This window comes from Heterocephalus glaber, unplaced genomic scaffold (genome assembly GCF_053883595.1).
Source record: "Heterocephalus glaber isolate CG9 unplaced genomic scaffold, H.glaber_assembly_v1.0 deba00000818, whole genome shotgun sequence".
NCBI lineage: Eukaryota > Metazoa > Chordata > Mammalia > Rodentia > Bathyergidae > Heterocephalus > Heterocephalus glaber.
Window position 1 is genome coordinate 17,094,691 of NW_028258164.1, and position 7,225 is coordinate 17,101,915.

Consider the following 7,225-nt stretch of genomic DNA (forward strand, 5'->3'; position numbering starts at 1 on the left):
GTTCTTTCTCAAGAAAACCGGTGGGAGAGGAGTGGACAGAAAGAGGGAGCCAGAGAGGGGCAGAGAGAGAGGCAGAGAGAGAGTAGAGGATGAGGAGCTGGAGCAGAGGAGATGAGGGGAGTGGAGGCCAGAGGAGGGGCTCCCGGATTGGGGCAGAGGCCTTAGGAAGGCAACCTGCAGCCCTGCTGGGAGAGCGTCCTCCTGCCTCCATGTCAATGACCCGAGACTGTGGCAATGTCCACAGCTTTGTGGTGAAGGTTGGTTTATTTAATTAAAACGGTGATCTCAGGTCCCAGGCGGAGGCTGGGAGTCTATTACGGCCCCTCCTCCTCCAAAATCCGAATAATGGGACTCGCTCACCGGACCCTGTGGGCTATTTTCATCCTCTTGATCTCCGTGTGATTAGTAAAGGCAATTAAGCAGCGGTATCAAAGCTCAGGGCCTCCTGCCTTTTAGATGTTTTTTAACAACCCTGGAAAGGATTGCAGAAATGAGCCCGGTAGGAGGGAAGCGTGGCCATGCATAAACATCACCTGGAGATGCTGCAGCAGGAGGAGCACGACCTCCAGGAGGAGGCTGGGGAGGGGCATCGCTGCTCTCCATGCCTTTCCACTCTGAGCCCCGTGCGCGGACAGCCTAAGAAAATAATCCCATATTGCTCTGCGGCACCTTGGGGTTCTGCCCTAGACCAAGGAGAGGCAGCCCTTCTGCTTCCGTGGCAGTGAGTCAAAGGACCCACCGGCCCTCACACCCACTATGTTTAGGCGTGGCCTTAAAAATTGTTAAGCAACTTTTCTCCCCCTTTTTTTCCCCTTCCCCTTCCCTTCCATCCTCTCTCCTTCCTTCTTTCCTTTCTTCTTTCTTCCTTTCCTTTTTTCTTTCGTTCCTTCCTTCCTTCCTTTCAAATTTCTAAAGCTAGGGCCAGGTATAAGGGCACACCTGTAATCCCGGCAGGAGAATCAAAAGTTCAAATCCAGGGCTGGGGATTTAGCTCAGTGGTTCTGCTGCCTGCCTCGAAAGGTCCCGAGTTTGACCCCTGGCACCAAAAAAAAAAAACCCATTCAAATCCAGCCTGGGCAGTTTAGTGTCTTAGTGGGATCCTGTCTCAAAATAAAACAAGGACTAGGGTGCCGCTCAGTACAGAGGCCCTGAGTTCAATCCCTGGCGTGCACGCACACACACACACACACACACACATGAAAAACAAGACAAATCAAATTTCTGCAACTGAACGACCAATTTGGACAGGCTACAAAGCTAAGCAAGCCAGTGAACTCGATCAACTCGTTGCTCTTGCTCTGGGGCGGGCATAAAGGGTTTTAGGATATAACTTGGCCTCCTGTAGTCAGGAGACCCCAAGGAAGAAAGAAAGGGTGAAGCAAAAGGGCTAGAGCTCACCCTGGCAAAAGGCAGGCCCTGGCAGGTGCTCAACCCCAAGGCTGGCTAAGGGGGGCAGGTAGGGGCTGGGGGCCAGGCCCTGAGAAGAGCCCTGCCCTGGGGCTCCTTGCCCTTTGCCCGGGAACCCAGATGAGGCTCTCCCAACACAACCCTGCTTAGATGACTCATTTGCCTTGGCTCACCTGAGCCCTGAGTGGACAGGGAAAGGTGCCGCTTCGAACCCTGTCCCAGGGGCCTGCCTGCTGTCCCAGTGCTGGGCCAATAGGCCTGGACTTAGGTGGGGTTTGGCTCCAGGTTAAGGGACTCCGCAGTGGCCCCCTGCCTTTCCCAGCCCCTGGCTTCCTGACAGGGAAGATAAAAATAGTTAACCATGTCTGATTATTTTGCTGCAGAGGCCGAGGGAGCCCCAGGGAGATGTCCAAGGTCACACTCAGTAGTCACCACCAAGTGTGCTAGGGAAGCCCTCTCCTGACCCTGGAAATGTGGCTGAATCTCCAGGGAAGATGGTTTGGAAAAGTCCTGTCTACAAGGAAGAACAAGGCCTGTGGATCTGGAAGGGATGCCGAGCAGGAGGGGGACCTCTTAGTGGTCCAGCCTCCCTGGCTCCCAGAGGAGCCAATTCCATCATAACCTATCCTAAGGGCTGCAGTGAGGGTGTGTTTTATACAACACACCACGGGTCACCAAGCATCATTGTTCTTAATTGGTTCTTTTTTTTCTTCTTCTTCTTAATTGGTTCTTTACTGACCTCAATCCAAGTTTTGGGGCTGAAGGAGGTGCCAAGCATTTTGGAGATGGCCTAGAATCTCCTTCACCCTTTCGGAAGGGAAGGGACCACACAAGTGGCCTCAGAAAACGCTGCTCTCTGTGGTCAGCAGACATGAATGGCCCCAAAGACAGCCACATCCTGATCCCAGAACAAGGGCATGCTGGGTTCCATTCACAGGGACTGGGGCACCGAGGGAACTGTGGTTGCTGATCCCCTGGAGACACAGCTCATCCTGGATGATCCAAGTGCTTGGAAGAGGGAAGCAGAGGAGTCAGGGAAGGTGCTGGCTTCGGACTCGAGGGGCCACCCTTGGAGGAGCGGGTGCCTTGGCGTGGGCAGGGAGTGAACACAGCCTTGCTCATGGACTCCCTGGCACATGTCCACAAGTGGAACAAAACCCCAAGGCCATCGATGAGCACTGTTGGAAGCCTCCTGGCCTGAGATAGTTTCTTATGTTGCCAAAGGGACCTTCATGCCACCCCCGCTCCCCTCCAGGCTGTAACAAAGGAACGAGAGAAAGGTGTGCGTCTGTTCTCTTGGTTCTGGTCCCCATCAGTCTCAGTGACAGGGGTCACTGGGTCACCAGGTGCTTTTTTCTGGAGACCTGTTTGTTTCATGCCAGCTTTATAGCAGCTAGCACGACAATGCCATGGCTGTGCTGAGAGCCAGCTGTCCTAGTGGTGGGCTTGGGACATCTATTAAAGCACCTTTACAGCTTCCATCCCCAATGCCTTCTTTGGAGTCCAGGCTCCTCCTACCTGGAAGGTGAACAAGCCTCTGGCAGGGCTCGAACACAGCTGTTTTCCCCCTGGCACTTGCCCACCACCCTGTGCCTACTGCCTCCTACACCTCCAAACAATGTACATTTCAGTCCAGTAGCTAAAAGAGTCCCTAAATGACTTAAAAACACATGGGCTGTCAGATCCTATGTCATCACAAGTGATAGTCACCCTCACATCAGCACGTGTGAATTGCCACAGAGTCTAAGTGAGGAAATCAGCCTCATGAAAATGAGCCAAGCGTGCACCCGAAGTACAGAAAGGGGGACCCTGTGGTTCTTTAACCTGGTTCATTGCTCTGAGGATGTCAGCTCACCAAATGGTTCCTCATGTTTATTTCTCCAAGTGAAAAAGAAAAACAGCTCACTTCCTCCAAGCAGCTTCCACCCTTGCACTGGGCAGGCCAGGGTCACTGTTGCTCAGTGTCCAGGGTCTGTACCACCCGCTGATAACGTGCAGGTGTGTCTGTATGACCCAGCTGTCACGAGCCACAGCACACACAGAGTTGGGCTGGCTGGCAGAGCAGGTTCCCAGCCTGCAGACGCAGCCCCAAGCGAAGTTCACAAACAGCACCAGCTGTGTGTCAGTGCAGACCAAGGGTGTAAGTGGGGTACTTACAGGGCATCCCCAGCTCCTTAATGAGGGCAGGAAAAGCCCAGCTTTGCAGGGTGCTGTCCCTGAGCCTTGGTGACTCCACCACCTGTCATGACCTCGCTCAGGAGCAGGCCTCAGCATTCATGTAGGGGACATGCAGGGATGTGGCACCACCTTGCACCCAGGTCCCTAGCCAGTTCCTTGTCCATAGGGAAACATACCCCAGTAATGACCATGGAGAACAAGCTTTTGCCTGAAAAGCCTCTTCACAAAAATTTTGATTGGCACATACAAGGGCTAATCAAAAAATAAGTTGTGTGTTTAAATTTTAAATTTTATTACAGTAAAAAGACATTTTTCCATTAACCCCACCCCTCCACCTTGCTTTAAACCACACTTATCCCCCTGTTACTGCCATTTTCTGAAGCAGCTGTGGAAGTCTTCTTTCCTGAGTGTCTGTACGAGGTGTGATCAACAGTACAGTGAGCGCTGCTACCCATCCCCAAGTCAGGCTTGTAAAAACATGATGCTGTGTCCTCGTACACTTTACTCACCAGATCTGGCACCGTGTGACTTCTGGCTCTTCTCCAAAGTCAAAGGACCATGAAAAGGAAGAATTTTGGATTGATTCAGAGCATCGAGCCAGCCTCTGTAACACAACTAATGACACTCAGGAAAGACGACTTCCAGAACTGCTTCAGAAAGTGGCAAAGGAGGATGGGTCCGGTGTGCTTAAAGCAAGGGAGAGAATTTGGGGGGATCCGTAGCACTGTGTCGTTTACTATAATACATTTTAAATTTAGACACAGTATTGTTCACTCACTCCTTATCTCGTACACTTGGACATATTTTGGGAACAGGGAGACGTTTTGGTCCCCATGTACATCCTGTGATGACCAAAGCGAGGTAATCAAAGTACTTATCACCTTGAACTTCCCCACATCCTTCTGGCAGCATTGTACCTGTGGCCTTCCCAGCTGTCACCATCAGAGTCACACTGCAGCCCCACAGGAGCCGTAGAGGGCGTCGACACCTCACCAGGGAGGAGGCTGCATCTCCGGGAAAGGCTGCTGTGATCAGGAGACTTGGGTGTGAAGCCCTGCTGTCCTCCCTCACCCCGAGTCCCGTGTCTGTGACACATGAAGGCTCTGGCCCCTGCCTGTTTTTAGCAAGCTTCCAGGTGCTTCTGATCTGGTTTCTTGGGCTAGTGTCCAAACCAGGGCACTTTGAAGAGCCAAAGTGATGTGGAGACTGACCGGGCTGGGACAGTCACACCCATGGGGCCCACGCCCATGTACTGAGATGTGAGGTCCGGGGGTAACGGGCTGCGCATAGGGAAGCCACTGTCAGTTTGTCAACGGAGTGACAGCCATAGAAAGTGTCAGGAGCTTGACACACACCCTCCTACCATCACAAGAGGGCTGCAGACACCTGTGGCTTAAGATTCACCTGGAGCTCAGGGCATTGTCCTCCCAGGCCTGGGACTACTTCCCCAAGTGTGAGTTGGCTCCAGGATCAAAGTTCATAGAGCTCCTTTTCATTGCTACCCCGTCTGTCTAAATGGAGTCATCTTTAATCATCCTACAATGCCAGTCCTCCAGGCTCTTTGGGTCAGAATCCATGGTCTCCAGTGTCTCTTCCTCCTATCCCCCTTAGTAAGGCTCACCATGGGTTATCTAGAACACAGATTCTATTTCTCAGCTTCTGAAGGGAAAAACTGGGGCTATGCCACACAGAATAAGAGTGGAATTGGCCTGTGCATCTTTCAGGATGTGTTCCTAAGAGAAGGGCACACATTTTCTTGTTCTTCCTGTATTCTTGCCGGCTGGACTAGAATAGGAACCTAATGGTGAGGGTTCTGGCAGCTTAGACTATGAAGTAACCTTGGAAAGCCCAGCAAGGAAAAATACTGGACTCGCCTGAGCCTAGTTCTCTGGTCCCAGCAGTGCACCATGCCGTGGATGTTGTTTCCAGGCTTCCTGGCCGTGAGAGTCTCCTGTCCTTCTCCGCTGCTTTTAGTTGGAGTTATTCTTTTCTTTTGTATGAACTCGGGACCTTGCGCTTCCAAGGCAGGCGGCAGAACCCCTGAGCTAAACCCCCGCCCTGTTGGAATTATTCTTAACTAGCAGTCAGAGCTAATTTCACCAGACACATCTTACCTACTCACTCCTCTTTGAGCCAATGTCAGGGAGATGGGTAGAGGAAGAGCTGCTGGAAATGTAGGGAAACATCTGGGTGGGGAGTGGGAGAGAGACCACTGTGGCTGTCTCTCAGCATTTCCTTTCATCCGCCATCACTCCATTCATAGGTGTCTTTCTGTAAGCACATGGTCACTTGAGGGAAGTGCTGTGAACCCGCAGAGCCTTCTACATCACTTCTCACATTGCTTTGCAGCCTGTGTGGGCAGGGTATGGCCACCACCACTTCCCCATTAGAAGGCGGGGATGGAGACTTGGAGGTGTCGCCATGCCCTGGGAGGACACAACACAGCTTGCTGTTGAAACTACGGGGTGTCTCAGCTTCCTCTCTGTCCCCCTTCCAGCAATGGCATCACTGTGGCCCTGCATGACCACCAGTGTCACTTGGGCAGAAACACAGGATTTGTCTGCACCCTGGACCGCCCACTCCTCAAGCCACCAGTGCTGACTGCCACTGCCCAGGTCCACCTTGCTGTGCACACCCAGCCCTCAGCCAGTGCCCATGTAGAGCGCAAGGACAGAGGAGACGTGGCTTCTCTGCACAAGGGTCATGCTCAGCCTGTAAGAGGAGGAAACTCTAAGATACCCAGGACTAACCCTGACCAAGGAGGAAGAGAACTCCACAATGAAGATGACAGATTGCTTTCTCAAGGTCCGTGAAGTATGCTGCTGGGATCTCAGTTGGGATTGCATTGAATCTATCTAGCAGTTTTGGAAGTATGGCCATTTTCACTATATTGATCCTTCCTACCCAGGAGCAGGGGATGTCTGTCCATTTTCTGATATCATCTTCAATCTCTCTTTTCAGAGTGCTACAGTTTTCAGAGAAGAGGTCTTTGATTTCTTTCGTTAGGTTGATTCCTAGGTATTTCAGTTTTTTGGATGCTATTGTGAAAGGAATGATTTGCCCTATTTCTCTCTCAGTGAGTCTGTCATTGGTGTAGAGGAAAGCTATTGATTTTTGTGTGTTGACCTTGTAGGAAGAGCAAAGAAATATATGAAAAAATGTTCAGCATCACTGGTCATTCGAGAGATGCAAATGAACACAACACTGAGATTCCACCTCACTCCAGAAAGAATGGCTGCTATCATGAAATCAACCAATAACCAATGCTAGTGGGGCTGTGGGGAAAGAGGAACCCTGTTCCACTGCTGGTGGGAGTGTAGACTGGTGCAAGCACTGTGGAAATCAGTATGGAGATACCTCAAAGAACTAGGACTGGAAGTCCCATTTGACCCAGCTATTCCCCTGCTGGGGATCTTCCCCAAAGAATTAAAAGAATCATACCACAGTGATATATGTGCACCCATGTTCTTAGCAGCACAATTTGTAATAGTTAAAACTTGGAAACAGCCCCAATGCCCATCAACTGGAGACTGGATAAAGAAAATGTGGGTTTTTTTTTTAATAAAATAGAGTACTACTTGGCCATAAAAAATGAGAAATTAGAGACATTTATAGCTAATTGGATGCACATTGAGGTGAT